We start from the raw sequence: 25,800 nt of genomic DNA, 5'->3' as shown, positions 1-25,800 counted from the left end.
TTTCTCCCCCCCTCCCGCTGCAGGAGTTGTGTGCACTGCAGCGGTGCCGAGAGAAAAGCACAGAAGGCAGCAGGCTCTGGAGAACAGGTAAGAGACGGAGCCTTGTGGGCAGGCGAGCAGGCCCGTTTTTTGGAAATTGCTGAAAAGGTTTGTTCGGTGTGTGGCAGGCGCACGTCGCGAGCTTGCGTGGCGATCTGCCGGTCTGGAGTTATGCAAATGAGGCCGAATTGCATCCCGGGACATGCTGCGAATGCGCAACGGCGACTGCAGATGTGTAGGAAACGGCGCGCTCGTTTTCTCGTTTTGCCCACACTTTTGAGTGTTAGTGTGGCGTGTGAGTGTGTGAAAGAGTGGGCCCAGCAGGAGGCGGTGGCGTGCGGGGCGAGGAGGTGGCCTAGGCTGCGCGATTTGTGCTGTGGGTGCGGGCCGCTTGCAGGGGCCTGTTTAACTCATACTTACCTGGCAGGGGAGATACCTTGATCAGCCTGTAGGTGGAGTAGTTGGATTGTTTTTCTTTTGTTGGAAGCAGTGTTCGATTTGCGGTTTTTGAAATGGCAACCTTTGGATCCCGTAAGAATGCTGTACGTTTTGAGCTCTTGGATGACCTCTTCATGGATCGTATGCAGTTCAGCAGAAAAGTGTTACAGAAGGAACTTGGCTTTGAACCTCGGCACTTGGATTTCATCTTCGCTCTCCCAGGTCAGAAAGCATTTGAGGTTGTATTTGCTACCTATTCTCTGTTTGAACAATGCGTGGATGTGTTTGAGGCAAAAAGAGGCAAAGTTCCTGCACTTGAGAAGATCAACTTGCAGCCTCTGACACAGAGAGAGAGGAAAACGGTGCATGTTGTTATGTTCTCGGAACTGGCAAAGACGGAGGACATTCACACCTGGCTTAACCAGTACTGCACCGTCCACCATGGAACTGAGGTTAGAGATGTTGATGGTATAAAAACAGGAGCAAGGAAATTCGAGGTTCGCTTGCTACCGGACAGCGTAAATGGAGGCTTAAGGCACCTGCCCTCTACAATCCGGCTGGGCGCCTGCAATGGCTATGTGTTTTATGTGGGTCAACCAAAGGTGTGTCGGCGCTGTGGTGCTGTGGGACACCTGGCATCGTCCTGCACTGTGAAATGCTGCAAGACCTGTGGCAAACAGGGACATTTAGCCTCTGACTGTTCAATGCTGCCAAAGTGCAATTTATGTGGCTCGGAAGGACACGTTTTTAAGAACTGCCCTCACGCCTACGCCAATAAACTCAAAATGAGAAAGGATGAGGCAGTGCTTGTTTCAGCCAAACCGGCCCGAAAATCCAAAGCAAACAACAAGTCAAACAAAGAACCCTTGTTGGACAAAGACTCTCAGCCTCCAGCCAGGATCAGTCCTGCTGTGGCTCCGGGGCTGGTGGAAGAGAAATCCACTACGCCCCCACAACCGCAGACTGCACCAGACAAGCACGAGGGTTTGAAAACCCCCGAGAACAGCGAGGACCCCTCCCCCACTCCTGCTCCTCAGAACGAGGGCCAGTGTGGGACCCCCCGGTGGAGCGGGTCCAGCGAGGATACCCAGGATTCAGCGGAGCTGCTTTTCTCAGACTCTGCAAGTGCTACAGATGCCCTCCTCTCCTCCATCCAGTCCATCACGGAGGATCTGCAGCAGCTGGTGGGTGAGGGGGAAGAGGAGACTGGTGCATCGGCTGCACCCCTTTTCCCCTCAGTGCTCCCAGGAGCTGGACTTGAGGAAAAGGAAAAATGACTCTGTTTTCTCCCCGAGCGAGGAGGAAGGAGAGCATGGCGATGGGGACAGCTGGAACCTCTCCACCCCTCCCTCTACCCCCTTCCTTGAAATGGACTCTGTGAACGCTTTTACTGCTGCCACCCTGATGAAGGCTCATTCAGAGGATGGCTGGCAGGAAATTGGTAAGAAGAAAAAGAAAAAGAAAAAGGTAACAGGTGAGACCGAAGAGAAATGTGTTTTGTAAAGACTGGTTCCACTTTCTTATGTAATATGGCTCTTAACATAATTTCTCTTAACACAAGAGGTATCAATGACAGAGTTAAATGCCAGTCTGTCTTTGATTACCTCCAGCAGAGAGAGGGAGATGTGTTGATGTTGCAGGAGTGTGCTTTAGCCTATCAAGAGAGGTATAAAAGTTTTGAAGATAGGTGGGATAAAGGGCCTTCTGTTTGGTCAGGGGACAATAACAACAGAGCCTCTGGCGTGGCCATTCTTTTCAAAGGATGGGCATTCAAATTGAAAAGTATTCAGAGGGTCATAGATGGCAGGTTGCTGTGTGTGGATGTGGAATGGGGGACCGTTAACCTGCGGCTAATCAATGTGTATTGCCCTACTGACGTAGGAGGAAGGGTGGAGCTACTCAAGGCACTCTCCCCCCTATTGTTATGCAGCACAGACGTGATAGTGGGAGGGGATTTTAATTGTATCTTAGAGCACACAGACAGGCAGTCTAGCTCGCCGATAAAATTGGATTCCAGCTCACTGGCCCTGCAAAACTTAGTTCAAGACTTTAAACTCTCAGACACATATAGATGTATATATCCCACAACAGCAGGATATACATGGTCAGGGAGGAATAGCAGCTCCAGAATTGACTATTGCTTTGTCTCAGAGAGAGTGAAAGTTGTTGGGGTCACTCTTCAGCCTGTCTTCTTCTCAGATCATCAGGCTTTAGGGTGTAGAGTGGAACTCCAGGGCGGGACTGTCTTTGGCCCAGGCCTCTGGAAACTCAACACAAAGCTGCTAGAGAACGAGGGGGTAGTATCCCGCTACAAGGAGAAACTATCACAGTGGCTGTCCTTGCAGTGTCTGTACGGGTCAGTAGGAGAGTGGTGGGAGGAGGTGAAGGTGAGGACAAAGGCCTTTTTCATGGCTGAGGGAAGGAAGGCTGCTGCCAGACGGAGAGGAGTGCTAGCCAGGAAACAGAGGCAGCTGCAGCGTCTCTACACGATGCTGCACAGTGGCTTCGATGTGCTCGAGGATATCGCCCTTTTAAAAAAGGACATCCGGAGCATAGCCGAAGAAAGTAGTCGAGGAGTGCTGTTAAGAAGCAGAGTGCAGTTCTTGGAAGAAAATGAGAAGTGTACTCGCTTCTTTTTCAGGAAAGTGGTAGGCTCCAAGACTGTCATGGAAAGTGTAGTTGATGAGGAGGGACGAGAGAGAACAGAGCCGAGTGCTATCCTCTCCTGCACCGAGGCCTTCTACTCAAGACTGTACAGCTCTACAGAGGTAAAGGATGAAGATATTCATTTTTTTACCTCAAAGCTAGAAAACATTTTGAGTGAAGAAGATAGGGAAGTACTTGAGAGGGATTTGACAGTAGAAGAGCTGAGACAGGCTATGGAGAGCTTACAGAAGGGGAAAACTCCGGGTGCTGACGGGCTCCCTAAAGAATTTTATTGCACCTTTTGGGATCTGCTTCAGGATCCGCTACTGCTCCTATTTGAGGAAAGCTACAAGACAGAATTGCTGCCTGACTCCTTAAGAGAAGGCACTATCTCTCTCTTGTTTAAGAAAGGAGCAAAAAATGACATAAAGAACTGGAGACCCCTCAGCCTGTTAGGCGTGGACACTAAGATCCTGTCCAAAGCCCTTTTCCTGCGCCTACAAAATGTAGTGGCCTCACTGGTAGGGAAAGAACAGACTTGTGGGATAGCAGGACGCCTGATGAGCGACAACCTGGCCTTGTTGAGGGATGTCTGTCTGTACTCTGAGGATCGCTCCCTCCCTCTGTGCATTTTAGGTGTAGACCTAGAAAAGGCCTTTGACCGCCTAAACCGGCAGTACTTAACATCGGTACTTGAGCACATGAAGTTTGGCCCCATCATGAGAAAGTGGATTAACCTGCTGTACACAGGTAGCAACAGCAGAGTCATGGTTAATGGCAATAGATCACGCACCTTTGAAGTCTGTTCAGGGGTGAGGCAGGGCTGCCCATTATCCCCCTTGTTATTCGTTTTGGCTATGGAGCCCTTAGCCTGTGCCTTGCGCCAGGATCAGGCCATTAATGGGATACCAGTGCCTGGAAGTGGGGGAGGAGAGGTAAAGACATCTCTATACATGGATGACGTCACCCTGCTCCTCTCTGACAATGCCTCAATTAGCAGAGCTCTGCAGTGCTGTGATCGGTTCTCTTTGGCTTCCTCCGCAAAAATTAACACATCTAAGAGTGAGATTTTTTATCAGAACTGGAGGGAGCCAAAAGAAGGACATGATCTCAGGCTGCAAGAGAAGAGAATTAAGGTCCTGGGGGTGTATTTTGGAGAAGAGATGGGAACAGTAAATTGGCAGAACAAATTGCCAATCTTAAACAAAAAACTGATGCAATGGAAGGACCGAGACCTCACCATGACAGGGAAGGTGCTGGTCATCAAAGCCGAGCTCTTGCCTGTCTTGAATTTTCTGGCTTCTACCTTCCCAATCCCACACCGTGTTGCGGCGGTGCTGAGGAGATTGATGTTTCAATTTCTATGGGGTGGGAAGCAGGAAAGACTCAGAAGGGAAATAATGTACAGGCCGCTACCCTCAGGGGGGAAGTCTGTCCCAGATATTGCTACGAAGCTGCTGTGCATTTTCCTGGCCTCTGTGCTGAGAGGCTTTGCAACAGCACCTGCAGCGCGTACCTGGACTTATTTTTCCAGGCTCTGGGTAGGTAGGGAGGTGTTCAGAGTGTGGGGTGTCAGACCCAAGCTGGACGTCCCACTCTCTGACACATGCCCTGCAATTTATGGGACAGTTAAAAGTTTTCTAAGATCTCACCCAATTGGCCATATTCCCCTCCGAGATGTCAGCGTCCAAAAACTGGAAGATTTCGTAGCACCCCAGAACAATAGGCAGACCCCCGTGGGCATTTTAACATCAGCCCAAACAAGGAAGGTGTGGAAACACACATCCTCTAAATTTCTGTGCAACATTCACAGAGATTTAGCCTGGAGTGTCGTCCACCAGTGCTTACCGGTACGAACTTTCTTGTACCGTAGGGGCCTCACCCCCAGCCCTCGCTGCGTTAGGGTGGGCTGCGGCGAGGAGGAGACTGTGACCCATCTCCTGTGGTCCTGCTTTTTTGCTAAGGCCTTCTGGGCCCAGTTTGAAGATTGGTTGCAGGCTCTCTCGCCCCAATTTACCCTGACCGCTGCTTTCGTTAGATACGGCATCTCTCCTGTCAAGCTTCCTCCTGACGTGTTTGACAGGATCTGGGCCGTGGTGAACAGTGGGAAAGACGCCCTGTGGAGAGTGAGGAACATGGGGCTGTTCAAAGGCATCGAGGTCCCAGTCAAGGCAGCAGGTAGCCTGGCCCTGTTCATCACCCGAGAGAACTATTACCTCAGAGATCTGTGGAGAGAAGGGAGGGAGGAAGCAGAAAATCTGTGGGAAATAGAGAGCATAGGTCAACATCTTAAGAAACTGTGAAAAACATTATCATGTTTAAATAAAGAATGTGATTTGCACCAGAAAAAAAGAAAATTGTTGCTATGTAACTGTTACCGTGTCAAAATGTAATGAGATGTGATCATATATACTGTTTTAAGTATGTATATTAATGTAAAGCTTTCTGATTTGTGATTTCCTGTATTTTTTTGTGAAAAGAAAATAAAGTTCTTAAAAATCGAAATCGGTTCACCCAGGGCGAGGCTCGGCCATTGCACTCCGGCTGTGCTGACCCCTGCGAATTCCCCAAATGTGGGAATCTCGACTGCATAATTTCTGGTAGTGGGGGACTGCGTTCGCGCTCTCCCCTGATGTGCTTGGTCCAAAATCAGATACAGGAAGGTTAGGACACCACGAGCTGCGTGGCTGCGGAAGGATCCCGGTTCGACAGGAGTGGACGCCGCTGCTGGTTCTCGCTGGCTTTTAGTTAGGGGTCCGGAGAAGCATCTCAAGCTAGTTCCACTACTCCTTCCGGACGTTCATTCCCTTTTCAAAGTCAGTCGTTTTGCTGTAGTCTGCGTTCTTTAGGCTGATTATCGAGGTTAGCCTTTATTTGGTCATGGGGGGCCTCGGTACTGTATGCTGAGTCTAAAGACAGTTTCACCCGTTTTCTGATTGCTCGGTTCTGTACCAGTGCAGACATGTCAAACAGTGAATGGCTGTACCTCTATTGTATCCGTGCTCAATGAATGAAATCGGTAACAAATGAATATATGTCTAGTTATACGAAAAACGAGTGGTTTATCGACTCATCTTCATTTGCAGATTTAGAGGCAGCTTCGATATTCGTTTTACAGACGGGTTTTTTTTTTGGAATATGGGTCACACACATGCCACAGCAACAAAACATCTCTAGAGATGAGGCTATAGATCACCTTTCCATCCTGCAGGTTTTCCTCCCAAAGCCTACGGCACCAACGGCGACCCCTGCTGGCCGGGAGAGCAAAAGCTTACAGCACCTGGTATTCCCAGGCAGTCTCCCATCCAAGTACTAACCAGGCCCGACGCTGCTTAGCTTCCGAGATCAGACGAGATCGGGCGTGTTCAGGGTGGTGTGGCCATAAGCGAAAGCCCCGGCGCCTGACTCGCTACTTGAAGCTGTGTGTGGCGGGGGTTCCGTGCCCCCCGAGCGGGACTGAAGGATCGTTCGTGTGCAACTCTTTGGAAAGGAGCTGCTTTCCAAATCGCATTGCATGCCTGGATGTTGGCGAATGCGCTACCTTGTGTTGGCTCGTCCCGCACTGGAGGAGGACAAACAATCTGCACGGAGGAGCACCAGGCAAGTCTTCACCAGACAAAAACCTCCAGTGCACAGCACTCTGGAAACATTTCGGGGCTTTCGCGTGTTTATTTCAGCACGTAAAGCGCACCGGTCCAACACGTCGGCCGGGCGCGCGGCGCCTCCGCCCTCTTGTGGCCTTGCGGCGTCAGAGCAAGAGGCTCCTTCTCGCTGCCCTTCCGCTGTGTTGCAGGGCCCCGAGAGGGAACCCGGAGCGCGCACTTTGTGGGGGGCGGGGGACCGCGTTCGCGCTCTGCCCCCGGTCTCTTGCGCGAGTACTAAATCTCACGGACAGGGGGGCCTCGTCATTGATTGTTACAGGTGAGACGGGGATTAGGAGGAGACCCCGACTGATGGGTAAAGGGGAGCACTAACACCAGAGGGACACCCCCGGCGTCTCTTTTTGAGAGACGCCCTGGGGTTTCCTAATGGCCAAGGAGGGTCGGGACCTCGGTTTGACGCCTCCCCCGAAGGACGGCGCCTGTTTGTGCAGCAGAGTGTCGCCATCAGGAGGCTGGGGCGTAAGAGAGCCACACAGCCCGCAGGGTGAGCACTCCCTACTGGTCCCAGTCGCACCTCTTGCAGGAGCAGCAGCAACCGGAGCTTTTCCGGGGTGGAATCTCCCATCCGGGTGCCGGCCAGGCTCACACCTGCTGGGCTGCCCCGGGGGTGAGCCCAGTCGAGAGTCGCAGGGCCAGATCTAGTCACCGGGGAGAAACGATACAAGTGAAGGATTGCTCGGCTCTCGGCACTTGAAAAGACCGACAAATGTCTCGTTCCCGCCGGAGCTGAATGTACCCGCATGTGTGGTGTCGTCTTCTTCCCCCGCCCCGCTGTGTTTGCTGTATTGTCTCTGAAGCCGGCCCCCCCGAGACGAGACGGGCTGTTCCTGTGCCCCAATTAACACTTTACAGGTGCCATTCCCCGGCATTGTGGCCATTGTCGGTGCTCACACGCGATAAGATAAGGCGGAGGAGAGCGGGGCATGCCCAGCGGCAGACATTCAAGGAGGGGGCAGTGCGAGGTGAGGTGAGGTGCGACACGCCGGAGCCCCGACGCAGCTAATGCGGAGCACTTGTTGGACTGGCATCGAAAGGACGTGTGCGCACGGAGCGAGCCTTCCCTGCGGCGGAGAGCGGGAACTTTCTCCCCCCCTCCCGCTGCAGGAGTTGTGTGCACTGCAGCGGTGCCGAGAGAAAAGCACAGAAGGCAGCAGGCTCTGGAGAACAGGTAAGAGACGGAGCCTTGTGGGCAGGCGAGCAGGCCCGTTTTTTGGAAATTGCTGAAAAGGTTTGTTCGGTGTGTGGCAGGCGCACGTCGCGAGCTTGCGTGGCGATCTGCCGGTCTGGAGTTATGCAAATGAGGCCGAATTGCATCCCGGGACATGCTGCGAATGCGCAACGGCGACTGCAGATGTGTAGGAAACGGCGCGCTCGTTTTCTCGTTTTGCCCACACTTTTGAGTGTTAGTGTGGCGTGTGAGTGTGTGAAAGAGTGGGCCCAGCAGGAGGCGGTGGCGTGCGGGGCGAGGAGGTGGCCTAGGCTGCGCGATTTGTGCTGTGGGTGCGGGCCGCTTGCAGGGGCCTGTTTAACTCATACTTACCTGGCAGGGGAGATACCTTGATCAAGAAGGAGGTTCACCCAGGGCGAGGCTCGGCCATTGCACTCCGGCTGTGCTGACCCCTGCGAATTCCCCAAATGTGGGAATCTCGACTGCATAATTTCTGGTAGTGGGGGACTGCGTTCGCGCTCTCCCCTGATGTGCTTGGTCCAAAATCAGATAGGGAGGGTTAGGACACCACGAGCTGCGTGGCTGCGGAAGGATCCCGGTTCGACAGGAGTGGACGCCGCTGCTGGTTCTCGCTGGCTTTTAGTTAGGGGTCCGGAGAAGCATCTCAAGCTAGTTCCACTACTCCTTCCGGACGTTCATTCCCTTTTCAAAGTCAGTCGTTTTGCTGTAGTCTGCGTTCTTTAGGCTGATTATCGAGGTTAGCCTTTATTTGGTCATGGGGGGCCTCGGTACTGTATGCTGAGTCTAAAGACAGTTTCACCCGTTTTCTGATTGCTCGGTTCTGTAACAGTGCAGACATGTCAAACAGTGAATGGCTGTACCTCTACTGTATCCATGCTCAATGAATGAAATCGGTAACAAATGAATATATGTCTAGTTATACGAAAAACGAGTGGTTTATCGACTCATCTTCATTTGCAGATTTAGAGGCAGCTTCGATATTCGTTTTACAGACGGGTTTTTTTTTTGGAATATGGGTCACACACATGCCACAGCAACAAAACATCTCTAGAGATGAGGCTATAGATCACCTTTCCATCCTGCAGGTTTTCCTCCCAAAGCCTACGGCACCAACGGCGACCCCTGCTGGCTGGGAGAGCAAAAGCTTACAGCACCTGGTATTCCCAGGCAGTCTCCCATCCAAGTACTAACCAGGCCCAACGCTGCTTAGCTTCCGAGATCAGACGAGATCGGGCGTGTTCAGGGTGGTGTGGCCGTAAGCGAAAGCCCCGGCGCCTGACTCGCTACTTGAAGCTGTGTGTGGCGGGGGTTCCGTGCCCCCCGAGCGGGACTGAAGGATCGTTCGTGTGCCACTCTTTGGAAAGGAGCTGCTTTCCAAATCGCATTGCGTGCCTGGATGTTGGCGAATGCGCTCCCTTGTGTTGGCTCGTCCCGCACTGGAGGAGGACAAACAATCTGCACGGAGGAGCACCAGGCAAGTCTTCACCAGACAAAAACCTCCAGTGCACAGCACTCTGGAAACATTTCGGGGCTTTCGCGTGTTTATTTCAGCACGTAAAGCGCACCGGTCCAACACGTCGGCCGGGCGCACGGCGCCTCCGCCCTCTTGTGGCCTTGCGGCGTCAGAGCAAGAGGCTCCTTCTCGCTGCCCTTCCGCTGTGTTGCAGGGCCCCGAGAGGGAACCCGGAGCGCGCACTTTGTGGGGGGCGGGGGACCGCGTTCGCGCTCTGCCCCCGGTCTCTTGCGCGAGTACTAAATCTCACGGACAGGGGGGCCTCGTCATTGATTGTTACAGGTGAGACGGGGATTAGGAGGAGACCCCGACTGATGGGTAAAGGGGAGCACTAACACCAGAGGGACACCCACGGCGTCTCTTTTTGAGAGACGCCCTGGGGTTTCCTAATGGCCAAGGAGGGTCGGGACCTCGGTTTGACGCCTCCCCCGAAGGACGGCGCCTGTTTGTGCAGCAGAGTGTCGCCATCAGGAGGCTGGGGCGTAAGAGAGCCACACAGCCCGCAGGGTGAGCGCTCCCTACTGGTCCCAGTCACACCTCTTGCAGGAGCAGCAGCAACCGGAGCTTTTCCGGGGTGGAATCTCCCATCCGGGTGCCGGCCAGGCTCACACCTGCTGGGCTGCCCCGGGGGTGAGCCCAGTCGAGAGTCGCAGGGCCAGATCTAGTCACCGGGGAGAAACGATACAAGTGAAGGATTGCTCGGCTCTCGGCACTTGAAAAGACCGACAAATGTCTCGTTCCCGCCGGAGCTGAATGTACCCGCATGTGTGGTGTCGTCTTCTTCCCCCGCCCCGCTGTGTTTGCTGTATTGTCTCTGAAGCCGGCCCCCCCGAGACGAGACGGGCTGTTCCTGTGCCCCAATTAACACTTTACAGGTGCCATTCCCCGGCATTGTGGCCATTGTCGGTGCTCACACGCGATAAGATAAGGCGGAGGAGAGCGGGGCATGCCCAGCGGCAGACATTCAAGGAGGGGGCAGTGCGAGGTGAGGTGAGGTGCGACACGCCGGAGCCCCGACGCAGCTAATGCGGAGCACTTGTTGGACTGGCATCGAAAGGACGTGTGCGCACGGAGCGAGCCTTCCCTGCGGCGGAGCGCGGGAACTTTCTCCCCCCCTCCCGCTGCAGGAGTTGTGTGCGCTGCAGCGGTGCCGAGAGAAAAGCACAGAAGGCAGCAGGCTCTGGAGAGCAGGTAAGAGACGGAGCCTTGTGGGCAGGCGAGCAGGCCCGTTTTTTGGAAATTGCTGAAAAGGTTTGTTCGGTGTGTGGCAGGCGCACGTCGCGAGCTTGCGTGGCGATCGCCGGTCTGGAGTTATGCAAATGAGGCTGAATTGCATCCCGGGACATGCTGCGAATGCGCAACGGCGACTGCAGATGTGTAGGAAACGGCGCGCTCGTTTTCTCGTTTTGCCCACACTTTTGAGTGTTAGTGTGGCGTGTGAGTGTGTGAAAGAGTGGGCCCAGCAGGAGGCGGTGGCATGCGGGGCGAGGAGGTGGCCTAGGCTCCGCGATTTGTGCTGTGGGTGCGGGCCGCTTGCAGGGGCCTGTTTAACTCATACTTACCTGGCAGGGGAGATACCTTGATCAAGAAGGAGGTTCACCCAGGGCGAGGCTCGGCCATTGCACTCCGGCTGTGCTGACCCCTGCGAATTCCCCAAATGTGGGAATCTCGACTGCATAATTTCTGGTAGTGGGGGACTGCGTTCGCGCTCTCCCCTGATGTGCTTGGTCCAAAATCAGATACAGGAAGGTTAGGACACCACGAGCTGCGTGGCTGCGGAAGGATCCCGGTTCGACAGGAGTGGACGCCGCTGCTGGTTCTCGCTGGCTTTTAGTTAGGGGTCCGGAGAAGCATCTCAAGCTAGTTCCACTACTCCTTCCGGACGTTCATTCCCTTTTCAAAGTCAGTCGTTTTGCTGTAGTCTGCGTTCTTTAGGCTGATTATCGAGGTTAGCCTTTATTTGGTCATGGGGGGCCTCGGTACTGTATGCTGAGTCTAAAGACAGTTTCACCCGTTTTCTGATTGCTCGGTTCTGTACCAGTGCAGACATGTCAAACAGTGAATGGCTGTACCTCTATTGTATCCGTGCTCAATGAATGAAATCGGTAACAAATGAATATATGTCTAGTTATACGAAAAACGAGTGGTTTATCGACTCATCTTCATTTGCAGATTTAGAGGCAGCTTCGATATTCGTTTTACAGACGGGTTTTTTTTTTGGAATATGGGTCACACACATGCCACAGCAACAAAACATCTCTAGAGATGAGGCTATAGATCACCTTTCCATCCTGCAGGTTTTCCTCCCAAAGCCTACGGCACCAACGGCGACCCCTGCTGGCCGGGAGAGCAAAAGCTTACAGCACCTGGTATTCCCAGGCAGTCTCCCATCCAAGTACTAACCAGGCCCGATGCTGCTTAGCTTCCGAGATCAGACGAGATCGGGCGTGTTCAGGGTGGTGTGGCCATAAGCGAAAGCCCCGGCGCCTGACTCGCTACTTGAAGCTGTGTGTGGCGGGGGTTCCGTGCCCCCCGAGCGGGACTGAAGGATCGTTCGTGTGCAACTCTTTGGAAAGGAGCTGCTTTCCAAATCGCATTGCATGCCTGGATGTTGGCGAATGCGCTACCTTGTGTTGGCTCGTCCCGCACTGGAGGAGGACAAACAATCTGCACGGAGGAGCACCAGGCAAGTCTTCACCAGACAAAAACCTCCAGTGCACAGCACTCTGGAAACATTTCGGGGCTTTCGCGTGTTTATTTCAGCACGTAAAGCGCACCGGTCCAACACGTCGGCCGGGCGCGCGGCGCCTCCGCCCTCTTGTGGCCTTGCGGCGTCAGAGCAAGAGGCTCCTTCTCGCTGCCCTTCCGCTGTGTTGCAGGGCCCCGAGAGGGAACCCGGAGCGCGCACTTTGTGGGGGGCGGGGGACCGCGTTCGCGCTCTGCCCCCGGTCTCTTGCGCGAGTACTAAATCTCACGGACAGGGGGGCCTCGTCATTGATTGTTACAGGTGAGACGGGGATTAGGAGGAGACCCCGACTGATGGGTAAAGGGGAGCACTAACACCAGAGGGACACCCCCGGCGTCTCTTTTTGAGAGACGCCCTGGGGTTTCCTAATGGCCAAGGAGGGTCGGGACCTCGGTTTGACGCCTCCCCCGAAGGACGGCGCCTGTTTGTGCAGCAGAGTGTCGCCATCAGGAGGCTGGGGCGTAAGAGAGCCACACAGCCCGCAGGGTGAGCACTCCCTACTGGTCCCAGTCACACCTCTTGCAGGAGCAGCAGCAACCGGAGCTTTTCCGGGGTGGAATCTCCCATCCGGGTGCCGGCCAGGCTCACACCTGCTGGGCTGCCCCGGGGGTGAGCCCAGTCGAGAGTCGCAGGGCCAGATCTAGTCACCGGGGAGAAACGATACAAGTGAAGGATTGCTCGGCTCTCGGCACTTGAAAAGACCGACAAATGTCTCGTTCTCGCCGGAGCTGAATGTACCCGCATGTGTGGTGTCGTCTTCTTCCCCCGCCCCGCTGTGTTTGCTGTATTGTCTCTGAAGCCGGCCCCCCCGAGACGAGACGGGCTGTTCCTGTGCCCCAATTAACACTTTACAGGTGCCATTCCCCGGCATTGTGGCCATTGTCGGTGCTCACACGCGATAAGATAAGGCGGAGGAGAGCGGGGCATGCCCAGCGGCAGACATTCAAGGAGGGGGCAGTGCGAGGTGAGGTGAGGTGCGACACGCCGGAGCCCCGACGCAGCTAATGCGGAGCACTTGTTGGACTGGCATCGAAAGGACGTGTGCGCACGGAGCGAGCCTTCCCTGCGGCGGAGAGCGGGAACTTTCTCCCCCCCTCCCGCTGCAGGAGTTGTGTGCACTGCAGCGGTGCCGAGAGAAAAGCACAGAAGGCAGCAGGCTCTGGAGAACAGGTAAGAGACGGAGCCTTGTGGGCAGGCGAGCAGGCCCGTTTTTTGGAAATTGCTGAAAAGGTTTGTTCGGTGTGTGGCAGGCGCACGTCGCGAGCTTGCGTGGCGATCTGCCGGTCTGGAGTTATGCAAATGAGGCCGAATTGCATCCCGGGACATGCTCCGAATGCGCAACGGCGACTGCAGATGTGTAGGAAACGGCGCGCTCGTTTTCTCGTTTTGCCCACACTTTTGAGTGTTAGTGTGGCGTGTGAGTGTGTGAAAGAGTGGGCCCAGCAGGAGGCGGTGGCGTGCGGGGCGAGGAGGTGGCCTAGGCTGCGCGATTTGTGCTGTGGGTGCGGGCCGCTTGCAGGGGCCTGTTTAACTCATACTTACCTGGCAGGGGAGATACCTTGATCAAGAAGGAGGTTCACCCAGGGCGAGGCTCGGCCATTGCACTCCGGCTGTGCTGACCCCTGCGAATTCCCCAAATGTGGGAATCTCGACTGCATAATTTCTGGTAGTGGGGGACTGCGTTCGCGCTCTCCCCTGATGTGCTTGGTCCAAAATCAGATACAGGAAGGTTAGGACACCACGAGCTGCGTGGCTGCGGAAGGATCCCGGTTCGACAGGAGTGGACGCCGCTGCTGGTTCTCGCTGGCTTTTAGTTAGGGGTCCGGAGAAGCATCTCAAGCTAGTTCCACTACTCCTTCCGGACGTTCATTCCCTTTTCAAAGTCAGTCGTTTTGCTGTAGTCTGCGTTCTTTAGGCTGATTATCGAGGTTAGCCTTTATTTGGTCATGGGGGCCTCGGTACTGTATGCTGAGTCTAAAGACAGTTTCACCCGTTTTCTGATTGCTCGGTTCTGTAACAGTGCAGACATGTCAAACAGTGAATGGCTGTACCTCTACTGTATCCATGCTCAATGAATGAAATCGGTAACAAATGAATATATGTCTAGTTATACGAAAAACGAGTGGTTTATCGACTCATCTTCATTTGCAGATTTAGAGGCAGCTTCGATATTCGTTTTACAGACGGGTTTTTTTTTTTGGAATATGGGTCACACACATGCCACAGCAACAAAACATCTCTAGAGATGAGGCTATAGATCACCTTTCCATCCTGCAGGTTTTCCTCCCAAAGCCTACGGCACCAACGGCGACCCCTGCTGGCCGGGAGAGCAAAAGCTTACAGCACCTGGTATTCCCAGGCAGTCTCCCATCCAAGTACTAACCAGGCCCAACGCTGCTTAGCTTCCGAGATCAGACGAGATCGGGCGTGTTCAGGGTGGTGTGGCCGTAAGCAAAAGCCCCGGCGCCTGACTCGCTACTTGAAGCTGTGTGTGGCGGGGGTTCCGTGCCCCCCGAGCGGGACTGAAGGATCGTTCGTGTGCAACTCTTTGGAAAGGAGCTGCTTTCCAAATCGCATTGCGTGCCTGGATATTGGCGAATGCGCTCCCTTGTGTTGACTCGTCCCGCACTGGAGGAGGACAAACAATCTGCACGGAGGAGCACCAGGCAAGTCTTCACCAGACAAAAACCTCCAGTGCACAGCACTCTGGAAACATTTCGGGGCTTTCGCGTGTTTATTTCAGCACGTAAAGCGCACCGGTCCAACACGTCGGCCGGGCGCGCGGCGCCTCCGCCCTCTTGTGGCCTTGCGGCATCAGAGCAAGAGGCTCCTTCTCGCTGCCCTTCCGCTGTGTTGCAGGGCCCCGAGAGGGAACCCGGAGCGCGCACTTTGTGGGGGGCGGGGGACCGCGTTCGCGCTCTGCCCCCGGTCTCTTGCGCGAGTACTAAATCTCACGGACAGGGGGGCCTCGTCATTGATTGTTACAGGTGAGACGGGGATTAGGAGGAGACCCCGACTGATGGGTAAAGGGGAGCACTAACACCAGAGGGACACCCACGGCGTCTCTTTTTGAGAGACGCCCTGGGGTTTCCTAATGGCCAAGGAGGGTCGGGACCTCGGTTTGACGCCTCCCCCGAAGGACGGCGCCTGTTTGTGCAGCAGAGTGTCGCCATCAGGAGGCTGGGGCGTAAGAGAGCCACACAGCCCGCAGGGTGAGCGCTCCCTACTGGTCCCAGTCACACCTCTTGCAGGAGCAGCAGCAACCGGAGCTTTTCCGGGGTGGAATCTCCTATCCGGGTGCCGGCCAGGCTCACACCTGCTGGGCTGCCCCGGGGGTGAGCCCAGTCGAGAGTCGCAGGGCCAGATCTAGTCACCGGGGAGAAACGATACAAGTGAAGGATTGCTCGGCTCTCGGCACTTGAAAAGACCGACAAATGTCTCGTTCCCGCCGGAGCTGAATGTACCCGCATGTGTGGTGTCGTCTTCTTCCCCCGCCCCGCTGTGTTTGCTGTATTGTCTCTGAAGCCGGCCCCCCCGAGACGAGACGGGCTGTTCCTGTGCCCCAATTAACACTTTACAGGTGCCATTCCCCGGCATTGTGGCCATTGTCGGTGCTCACACGCGATAAGATAAGGCGGAGGAGAGCGGGGCATGCCCAGCGGCAGATATTCAAGGAGGGGGTAGGGCGAGGTGAGGTGAGGTGCGACACGCCGGAGCCCCGACGCAGCTAATGTGGAGCACTTGTTGGACTGGCATCGAAAGGACGTGTGCGCACGGAGCGAGCCTTCCCTGCGGCGGAGCGTGGGAACTTTCTCCCCCCCTCCCGCTGCAGGAGTTGTGTGCACTGCAGCGGTGCCGAGAGAAAAGCACAGAAGGCAGCAGGCTCTGGAGAGCAGGTAAGAGACGGAGCCTTGTGGGCAGGCGAGCAGGCCCTTTTTTTGGAAATTGCTGAAAAGGTTTGTTCAGTGTGTGGCAGGCGCACGTCGCGAACTTGCGTGGCGATCTGCCGGTCTGGAGTTATGCAAATGAGGCTGAATTGCATCCCGGGACATGCTGCGAATGCGCAACGGCGACTGCAGATGTGTAGGAAAGGCGCGCTCGTTTTCTCGTTTTGCCCACACTTTTGAGTGTTAGTGTGGCGTGTGAGTGTGTGAAAGAGTGGGCCCAGCAGGAGGCGGTGGCGTGCGGGGCGAGGAGGTGGCCTAGGCTGCGCGATTTGTGCTGTGGGTGCGGGCCGCTTGCAGGGGCCTGTTTAACTCATACTTACCTGGCAGGGGAGATACCTTGATCAAGAAGGAGGTTCACCCAGGGCGAGGCTCGGCCATTGCACTCCGGCTGTGCTGACCCCTGCGAATTCCCCAAAAGTGGGAATCTCGACTGCATAATTTCTGGTAGTGGGGGACTGCGTTCGCGCTCTCCCCTGATGTGCTTGGTCCAAAATCAGATAGGGAGGGTTAGGACACCACGAGCTGCGTGGCTGCGGAAGGATCCCGGTTCGACAGGAGTGGACGCCGCTGCTGATTCTCGCTGGCTTTTAGTTAGGGGTCCGGAGAAGCATCTCAAGCTAGTTCCACTACTCCTTCCGGACGTTCATTCCCTTTTCAAAGTCAGTCGTTTTGCTGTAGTCTGCGTTTTTTAGGCTGATTATCGAGGTTAGCCTTTATTTGGTCATGGGGGGCCTCGGTACTGTATGCTGAGTCTAAAGACAGTTTCACCCGTTTTCTGATTGCTCGGTTCTGTAACAGTGCAGACATGTCAAACAGTGAATGGCTGTACCTCTACTGTATCCATGCTCAATGAATGAAATCGGTAACAAATGAATATATGTCTAGTTATACGAAAAACGAGTGGTTTATCGACTCATCTTCATTTGCAGATTTAGAGGCAGCTTCGATATTCGTTTTACAGACGGGTTTTTTTTTTGGAATATGGGTCACACACATGCCACAGCAACAAAACATCTCTAGAGATGAGGCTATAGATCACCTTTCCATCCTGCAGGTTTTCCTCCCAAAGCCTACGGCACCAACGGCGACCCCTGCTGGCCGGGAGAGCAAAAGCTTACAGCACCTGGTATTCCCAGGCAGTCTCCCATCCAAGTACTAACCAGGCCCAACGCTGCTTAGCTTCCGAGATCAGACGAGATCGGGCGTGTTCAGGGTGGTGTGGCCGTAAGCGAAAGCCCCGGCGCCTGACTCGCTACTTGAAGCTGTGTGTGGCGGGGGTTCCGTGCCCCCCGAGCGGGACTGAAGGATCGTTCGTGTGCAACTCTTTGGAAAGGAGCTGCTTTCCAAATCGCATTGCGTGCCTGGATATTGGCGAATGCGCTCCCTTGTGTTGACTCGTCCCGCACTGGAGGAGGACAAACAATCTGCACGGAGGAGCACCAGGCAAGTCTTCACCAGACAAAAACCTCCAGTGCACAGCACTCTGGAAACATTTCGGGGCTTTCGCGTGTTTATTTCAGCACGTAAAGCGCACCGGTCCAACACGTCGGCCGGGCGCACGGCGCCTCCGCCCTCTTGTGGCCTTGCGGCATCAGAGCAAGAGGCTCCTTCTCGCTGCCCTTCCGCTGTGTTGCAGGGCCCCGAGAGGGAACCCGGAGCGCGCACTTTGTGGGGGGCGGGGGACCGCGTTCGCGCTCTGCCCCCGGTCTCTTGCGCGAGTACTAAATCTCACGGACAGGGGGGCCTCGTCATTGATTGTTACAGGTGAGACGGGGATTAGGAGGAGACCCCGACTGATGGGTAAAGGGGAGCACTAACACCAGAGGGACACCCCCGGCGTCTCTTTTTGAGAGACGCCCTGGGGTTTCCTAATGGCCAAGGAGGGTCGGGACCTCGGTTTGACGCCTCCCCCGAAGGACGGCGCCTGTTTGTGCAGCAGAGTGTCGCCATCAGGAGGCTGGGGTGTAAGAGAGCCACACAGCCCGCAGGGTGAGCGCTCCCTACTGGTCCCAGTCACACCTCTTGCAGGAGCAGCAGCAACCGGAGCTTTTCCGGGGTGGAATCTCCCATCCGGGTGCCGGCCAGGCTCACACCTGCTGGGCTGCCCCGGGGGTGAGCCCAGTCGAGAGTCGCAGGGCCAGATCTAGTCACCGGGGAGAAACGATACAAGTGAAGGATTGCTCGGCTCTCGGCACTTGAAAAGACCGACAAATGTCTCGTTCCCGCCGGAGCTGAATGTACCCGCATGTGTGGTGTCGTCTTCTTCCCCCGCCCCGCTGTGTTTGCTGTATTGTCTCTGAAGCCGGCCCCCCCGAGACGAGACGGGCTGTTCCTGTGCCCCAATTAACACTTTACAGGTGCCATTCCCCGGCATTGTGGCCATTGTCGGTGCTCACACGCGATAAGATAAGGCGGAGGAGAGCGGGGCATGCCCAGCGGCAGACATTCAAGGAGGGGGCAGTGCGAGGTGAGGTGAGGTGCGACACGCCGGAGCCCCGACGCAGCTAATGCGGAGCACTTGTTGGACTGGCATCGAAAGGACGTGTGCGCACGGAGCGAGCCTTCCCTGCGGCGGAGCGCGGGAACTTTCTCCCCCCCTCCCGCTGCAGGAGTTGTGTGCGCTGCAGCGGTGCCGAGAGAAAAGCACAGAAGGCAGCAGGCTCTGGAGAGCAGGTAAGAGACGGAGCCTTGTGGGCAGGCGAGCAGGCCCGTTTTTTGGAAATTGCTGAAAAGGTTTGTTCGGTGTGTGGCAGGCGCACGTCGCGAGCTTGCGTGGCGATCTGCCGGTCTGGAGTTATGCAAATGAGGCTGAATTGCATCCCGGGACATGCTGCGAATGCGCAACGGCGACTGCAGATGTGTAGGAAACGGCGCGCTCGTTTTCTCGTTTTGCCCACACTTTTGAGTGTTAGTGTGGCGTGTGAGTGTGTGAAAGAGTGGGCCCAGCAGGAGGCGGTGGCGTGCGGGGCGAGGAGGTGGCCTAGGCTCCGCGATTTGTGCTGTGGGTGCGGGCCGCTTGCAGGGGCCTGTTTAACTCATACTTACCTGGCAGGGGAGATACCTTGATCAAGAAGGAGGTTCACCCAGGGCGAGGCTCGGCCATTGCACTCCGGCTGTGCTGACCCCTGCGAATTCCCCAAATGTGGGAATCTCGACTGCATAATTTCTGGTAGTGGGGGACTGCGTTCGCGCTCTCCCCTGATGTGCTTGGTCCAAAATCAGATACAGGAAGGTTAGGACACCACGAGCTGCGTGGCTGCGGAAGGATCCCGGTTCGACAGGAGTGGACGCCGCTGCTGGTTCTCGCTGGCTTTTAGTTAGGGGTCCGGAGAAGCATCTCAAGCTAGTTCCACTACTCCTTCCGGACGTTCATTCCCTTTTCAAAGTCAGTCGTTTTGCTGTAGTCTGCGTTCTTTAGGCTGATTATCGAGGTTAGCCTTTATTTGGTCATGGGGGGCCTCGGTACTGTATGCTGAGTCTAAAGACAGTTTCACCCGTTTTCTGATTGCTCGGTTCTGTACCAGTGCAGACATGTCAAACAGTGAATGGCTGTACCTCTATTGTATCCGTGCTCAATGAATGAAATCGGTAACAAATGAATATATGTCTAGTTATACGAAAAACGAGTGGTTTATCGACTCATCTTCATTTGCAGATTTAGAGGCAGCTTCGATATTCGTTTTACAGACGGGTTTTTTTTTTGGAATATGGGTCACACACATGCCACAGCAACAAAACATCTCTAGAGATGAGGCTATAGATCACCTTTCCATCCTGCAGGTTTTCCTCCCAAAGCCTACGGCACCAACGGCGACCCCTGCTGGCCGGGAGAGCAAAAGCTTACAGCACCTGGTATTCCCAGGCAGTCTCCCATCCAAGTACTAACCAGGCCCGACGCTGCTTAGCTTCCGAGATCAGACGAGATCGGGCGTGTTCAGGGTGGTGTGGCCATAAGCGAAAGCCCCGGCGCCTGACTCGCTACTTGAAGCTGTGTGTGGCGGGGGTTCCGTGCCCCCCGAGCGGGACTGAAGGATCGTTCGTGTGCAACTCTTTGGAAAGGAGCTGCTTTCCAAATCGCATTGCGTGCCTGGATGTTGGCGAATGCGCTACCTTGTGTTGGCTCGTCCCGCACTGGAGGAGGACAAACAATCTGCACGGAGGAGCACCAGGCAAGTCTTCACCAGACAAAAACCTCCAGTGCACAGCACTCTGGAAACATTTCGGGGCTTTCGCGTGTTTATTTCAGCACGTAAAGCGCACCGGTCCAACACGTCGGCCGGGCGCGCGGCGCCTCCGCCCTCTTGTGGCCTTGCGGCGTCAGAGCAAGAGGCTCCTTCTCGCTGCCCTTCCGCTGTGTTGCAGGGCCCCGAGAGGGAACCCGGAGCGCGCACTTTGTGGGGGGCGGGGGACCGCGTTCGCGCTCTGCCCCCGGTCTCTTGCGCGAGTACTAAATCTCACGGACAGGGGGGCCTCGTCATTGATTGTTACAGGTGAGACGGGGATTAGGAGGAGACCCCGACTGATGGGTAAAGGGGAGCACTAACACCAGAGGGACACCCCCGGCGTCTCTTTTTGAGAGACGCCCTGGGGTTTCCTAATGGCCAAGGAGGGTCGGGACCTCGGTTTGACCTCTGTTTGTGCAGCAGAGTGTCGCCATCAGGAGGCTGGGGCGTAAGAGAGCCACACAGCCCGCAGGGTGAGCGCTCCCTACTGGTCCCAGTCACACCTCTTGCAGGAGCAGCAGCAACCGGAGCTTTTCCGGGGTGGAATCTCCTATCCGGGTGCCGGACATGCTCACACCTGCTGGGCTGCCCCGGGGGTGAGCCCAGTCGAGAGTCGCAGGGCCAGATCTAGTCACCGGGGAGAAACGATACAAGTGAAGGATTGCTCAGCTCTCGGCACTTGAAAAGACCGACAAATGTCTCGTTCCCGCCGGAGCTGAATGTACCCGCATGTGTGGTGTCGTCTTCTTCCCCCGCCCCGCTGTGTTTGCTGTATTGTCTCTGAAGCCGCCCCCCCCGAGACGAGACGGGCTGTTCCTGTGCCCCAATTAACACTTTACAGGTGCCATTCCCCGGCATTGTGGCCATTGTCGGTGCTCACACGCGATAAGATAAGGCGGAGGAGAGCGGGGCATGCCCAGCGGCAGACATTCAAGGAGGGGGTAGGGCGAGGTGAGGTGAGGTGCGACACGCCGGAGCCCCGACGCAGCTAATGCGGAGCACTTGTTGGACTGGCATCGAAAGGACGTGTGCGCACGGAGCGAGCCTTCCCTGCGGCGGAGCGCGGGAACTTTCTCCCCCCCTCCCGCTGCAGGAGTTGTGTGCACTGCAGCGGTGCCGAGAGAAAAGCACAGAAGGCAGCAGGCTCTGGAGAGCAGGTAAGAGACGGAGCCTTGTGGGCAGGCGAGCAGGCCCGTTTTTTGGAAATTGCTGAAAAGGTTTGTTCGGTGTGTGGCAGGCGCACGTCGCGAGCTTGCGTGGCGATCTGCCGGTCTGGAGTTATGCAAATGAGGCCGAATTGCATCCCGGGACATGCTCCGAATGCGCAACGGCGACTGCAGATGTGTAGGAAACGGCGCGCTCGTTTTCTCGTTTTGCCCACACTTTTGAGTGTTAGTGTGGCGTGTGAGTGTGTGAAAGAGTGGGCCCAGCAGGAGGCGGTGGCGTGCGGGGCGAGGAGGTGGCCTAGGCTGCGCGATTTGTGCTGTGGGTGCGGGCCGCTTGCAGGGGCCTGTTTAACTCATACTTACCTGGCAGGGGAGATACCTTGATCAGCCTGTAGGTGGAGTAGTTGGATTGTTTTTCTTTTGTTGGAAGCAGTGTTCGATTTGCGGTTTTTGAAATGGCAACCTTTGGATCCCGTAAGAATGCTGTACGTTTTGAGCTCTTGGATGACCTCTTCATGGATCGTATGCAGTTCAGCAGAAAAGTGTTACAGAAGGAACTTGGCTTTGAACCTCGGCACTTGGATTTCATCTTCGCTCTCCCAGGTCAGAAAGCATTTGAGGTTGTATTTGCTACCTATCCTCTGTTTGAACAATGCGTGGATGTGTTTGAGGCAAAAAGAGGCAAAGTTCCTGCACTTGAGAAGATCAACTTGCAGCCTCTGACACAGAGAGAGAGGAAAACGGTGCATGTTGTTATGTTCTCGGAACTGGCAAAGACGGAGGACATTCACACCTGGCTTAACCAGTACTGCACCGTCCACCATGGAACTGAGGTTAGAGATGTTGATGGTATAAAAACAGGAGCAAGGAAATTCGAGGTTCGCTTGCTACCGGACAGCGTAAATGGAGGCTTAAGGCACCTGCCCTCTACAATCCGGCTGGGCGCCTGCAATGGCTATGTGTTTTATGTGGGACAACCAAAGGTGTGTCGGCGCTGTGGTGCTGTGGGACACCTGGCATCGTCCTGCACTGTGAAATGCTGCAAGACCTGTGGCAAACAGGGACATTTAGCCTCTGACTGTTCAATGCTGCCAAAGTGCAATTTATGTGGCTCGGAAGGACACGTTTTTAAGAACTGCCCTCACGCCTACGCCAATAAACTCAAAATGAGAAAGGATGAGGCAGTGCTTGTTTCAGCCAAACCGGCCCGAAAACCCAAAGCAAACAACAAGTCAAACAAAGAACCCTTGTTGGACAAAGACTCTCAGCCTCCAGCCAGGATAAGTCCTGCTGTGGCTCCGGGGCCGGTGGAAGAGAAATCCACTACGCTCCCACAACCGCAGACTGCACCAGACAAGCACGAGGGTTTGAAAACCCCAGAGAACAGCGAGGACCCCTCCCCCACTCCTGCTCCTCAGAACGAGGGCCAGTGTGGGGCCCCCCGGTGGAGCGGGTCCAGCGACGATACCCAGGATTCAGCGGAGCTGCTTTTCTCAGACTCTGCAAGTGCTACAGATGCCCTCCTCTCCTCCATCCAGTCCATCACGGAGGATCTGCAGCAGCTGGTGGGTGAGGGGGAAGAGGAGACTGGTGCATCGGCTGCACCCCTTTCCCCTCAGTGCTCCCAGGAGCTGGACTTGAGGAAAAGGAAAAATGACTCTGTTTTCTCCCCGAGCGAGGAGGAAGGAGAGCATGGCGATGGGGACAGCTGGAACCCCTCCACCCCTCCCTCTACCCCCTTCCTTGAAATGGACTCTGTGAACGCTTTTACTGCTGCCACCCTGATGAAGGCTCATTCAGAGGATGGCTGGCAGGAAATTGGTAAGAAGAAAAAGAAAAAGAAAAAGGTAACAGGTGAGACCGAAGAGAAATGTGTTTTGTAAAGACTGGTTCCACTTTCTTATGTAATATGGCTCTTAACATAATTTCTCTTAACACAAGAGGTATCAATGACAGAGTTAAATGCCAGTCTGTCTTTGATTACCTCCAGCAGAGAGAGGGAGATGTGTTGATGTTGCAGGAGTGTGCTTTAGCCTATCAAGAGAGGTATAAAAGTTTTGAAGATAGGTGGGATAAAGGGCCTTCTGTTTGGTCAGGGGACAATAACAGAGCCTCTGGCGTGGCCATTCTTTTCAAAGGATGGGCATTCAAATTGAAAAGTATTCAGAGGGTCATAGATGGCAGGTTGCTGTGTGTGGATGTGGAATGGGGGACCGTTAACCTGCGGCTAATCAATGTGTATTGCCCTACTGACGTAGGAGGAAGGGTGGAGCTACTCAAGGCACTCTCCCCCCTATTGTTATGCAGCACAGACGTGATAGTGGGAGGGGATTTTAATTGTATCTTAGAGCACACAGACAGGCAGTCTAGCTCGCCGATAAAATTGGATTCCAGCTCACTGGCCCTGCAAAACTTAGTTCAAGACTTTAAACTCTCAGACACATATAGATGTATATATCCCACAACAGCAGGATATACATGGTCAGGGAGGAATAGCAGCTCCAGAATTGACTATTGCTTTGTCTCAGAGAGAGTGAAAGTTGTTGGGGTCACTCTTCAGCCTGTCTTCTTCTCAGATCATCAGGCTTTAGGGTGTAGAGTGGAACTCCAGGGCGGGACTGTCTTTGGCCCAGGCCTCTGGAAACTCAACACAAAGCTGCTAGAGAACGAGGGGGTAGTATCCCGCTACAAGGAGAAACTATCACAGTGGCTGTCCTTGCAGTGTCTGTACGGGTCAGTAGGAGAGTGGTGGGAGGAGGTGAAGGTGAGGACAAAGGCCTTTTTCATGGCTGAGGGAAGGAAGGCTGCTGCCAGACGGAGAGGAGTGCTAGCCAGGAAACAGAGGCAGCTGCAGCGTCTCTACACGATGCTGCACAGTGGCTTCGATGTGCTCGAGGATATCGCCCTTTTAAAAAAGGACATCCGGAGCATAGCCGAAGAAAGTAGTCGAGGAGTGCTGTTAAGAAGCAGAGTGCAGTTCTTGGAAGAAAATGAGAAGTGTACTCGCTTCTTTTTCAGGAAAGTGGTAGGCTCCAAGACTGTCATGGAAAGTGTAGTTGATGAGGAGGGACGAGAGAGAACAGAGCCGAGTGCTATCCTCTCCTGCACCGAGGCCTTCTACTCAAGACTGTACAGCTCTACAGAGGTAAAGGATGAAGATATTCATTTTTTTACCTCAAAGCTAGAAAACATTTTGAGTGAAGAAGATAGGGAAGTACTTGAGAGGGATTTGACAGTAGAAGAGCTGAGACAGGCTATGGAGAGCTTACAGAAGGGGAAAACTCCGGGTGCTGACGGGCTCCCTAAAGAATTTTATTGCACCTTTTGGGATCTGCTTCAGGATCCGCTACTGCTCCTATTCGAGGAAAGCTACAAGACAGAATTGCTGCCTGACTCCTTAAGAGAAGGCACTATCTCTCTCTTGTTTAAGAAAGGAGCAAAAAATGACATAAAGAACTGGAGACCCCTCAGCCTGTTAGGCGTGGACACTAAGATCCTGTCCAAAGCCCTTTTCCTGCGCCTACAAAATGTAGTGGCCTCACTGGTAGGGAAAGAACAGACTTGTGGGATAGCAGGACGCCTGATGAGCGACAACCTGGCCTTGTTGAGGGATGTCTGTCTGTACTCTGAGGATCGCTCCCTCCCTCTGTGCATTTTAGGTGTAGACCTAGAAAAGGCCTTTGACCGCCTAAACCGGCAGTACTTAACATCGATACTTGAGCACATGAAGTTTGGCCCCATCATGAGAAAGTGGATTAACCTGCTGTACACAGGTAGCAACAGCAGAGTCATGGTTAATGGCAATAGATCACGCACCTTTGAAGTCTGTTCAGGGGTGAGGCAGGGCTGCCCATTATCCCCCTTGTTATTCGTTTTGGCTATGGAGCCCTTAGCCTGTGCCTTGCGCCAGGATCAGGCCATTAATGGGATACCAGTGCCTGGAAGTGGGGGAGGAGAGGTAAAGACATCTCTATACATGGATGACGTCACCCTGCTCCTCTCTGACAATGCCTCAATTAGCAGAGCTCTGCAGTGCTGTGATCGGTTCTCTTTGGCTTCCTCCGCAAAAATTAACACATCTAAGAGTGAGATTTTTTATCAGAACTGGAGGGAGCCAAAAGAAGGACATGATCTCAGGCTGCAAGAGAAGAGAATTAAGGTCCTGGGGGTGTATTTTGGAGAAGAGATGGGAACAGTAAATTGGCAGAACAAATTGCCAATCTTAAACAAA

At 54.6% G+C, this 25,800-nt stretch overlaps 12 non-coding genes across 12 annotated transcripts; 6 read left to right on the top strand and 6 right to left on the bottom strand.

The window, feature by feature from the left end:
• Positions 1-5,585: 5,585 nt before the first annotated feature.
• Positions 5,586-5,755, top strand: LOC138237420 (U1 spliceosomal RNA). The gene has a single exon (XR_011188952.1). It is a non-coding gene; the product is annotated as a U1 spliceosomal RNA (small nuclear RNA).
• A 636-nt stretch (positions 5,756-6,391) lies between these two features.
• Positions 6,392-6,510, bottom strand: LOC138237354 (5S ribosomal RNA). Its single transcript, XR_011188890.1, has one exon. It is a non-coding gene; the product is annotated as a 5S ribosomal RNA (ribosomal RNA).
• Positions 6,511-8,317: 1,807 nt separating this feature from the next.
• On the top strand, positions 8,318-8,481 carry LOC138237409 (U1 spliceosomal RNA). Its single transcript, XR_011188942.1, has one exon. It is a non-coding gene; the product is annotated as a U1 spliceosomal RNA (small nuclear RNA).
• Positions 8,482-9,116: 635 nt separating this feature from the next.
• On the bottom strand, positions 9,117-9,235 carry LOC138237405 (5S ribosomal RNA). The gene has a single exon (XR_011188938.1). It is a non-coding gene; the product is annotated as a 5S ribosomal RNA (ribosomal RNA).
• Positions 9,236-11,041: 1,806 nt separating this feature from the next.
• On the top strand, positions 11,042-11,205 carry LOC138237408 (U1 spliceosomal RNA). The gene has a single exon (XR_011188941.1). It is a non-coding gene; the product is annotated as a U1 spliceosomal RNA (small nuclear RNA).
• Positions 11,206-11,841: 636 nt separating this feature from the next.
• LOC138237400 (5S ribosomal RNA) lies at positions 11,842-11,960 on the bottom strand. The gene has a single exon (XR_011188933.1). It is a non-coding gene; the product is annotated as a 5S ribosomal RNA (ribosomal RNA).
• A 1,807-nt stretch (positions 11,961-13,767) lies between these two features.
• On the top strand, positions 13,768-13,931 carry LOC138237407 (U1 spliceosomal RNA). The gene has a single exon (XR_011188940.1). It is a non-coding gene; the product is annotated as a U1 spliceosomal RNA (small nuclear RNA).
• Positions 13,932-14,567: 636 nt separating this feature from the next.
• On the bottom strand, positions 14,568-14,686 carry LOC138237394 (5S ribosomal RNA). Its single transcript, XR_011188927.1, has one exon. It is a non-coding gene; the product is annotated as a 5S ribosomal RNA (ribosomal RNA).
• A 1,806-nt stretch (positions 14,687-16,492) lies between these two features.
• LOC138237404 (U1 spliceosomal RNA) lies at positions 16,493-16,656 on the top strand. Its single transcript, XR_011188937.1, has one exon. It is a non-coding gene; the product is annotated as a U1 spliceosomal RNA (small nuclear RNA).
• Positions 16,657-17,291: 635 nt separating this feature from the next.
• On the bottom strand, positions 17,292-17,410 carry LOC138237348 (5S ribosomal RNA). Its single transcript, XR_011188884.1, has one exon. It is a non-coding gene; the product is annotated as a 5S ribosomal RNA (ribosomal RNA).
• A 1,807-nt stretch (positions 17,411-19,217) lies between these two features.
• LOC138237406 (U1 spliceosomal RNA) lies at positions 19,218-19,381 on the top strand. Its single transcript, XR_011188939.1, has one exon. It is a non-coding gene; the product is annotated as a U1 spliceosomal RNA (small nuclear RNA).
• A 636-nt stretch (positions 19,382-20,017) lies between these two features.
• LOC138237427 (5S ribosomal RNA) lies at positions 20,018-20,136 on the bottom strand. The gene has a single exon (XR_011188959.1). It is a non-coding gene; the product is annotated as a 5S ribosomal RNA (ribosomal RNA).
• Between the last annotated feature and the right edge of the window lie 5,664 nt (positions 20,137-25,800).

The sequence above is a fragment of the Lepisosteus oculatus genome, unplaced genomic scaffold (assembly GCF_040954835.1).
Source record: "Lepisosteus oculatus isolate fLepOcu1 unplaced genomic scaffold, fLepOcu1.hap2 HAP2_SCAFFOLD_96, whole genome shotgun sequence".
Lineage (NCBI taxonomy): Eukaryota > Metazoa > Chordata > Actinopteri > Semionotiformes > Lepisosteidae > Lepisosteus > Lepisosteus oculatus.
The sequence above is the reverse complement of the archived record's forward strand: the minus strand, read 5'-3'. Positions and strand labels throughout refer to the sequence as shown.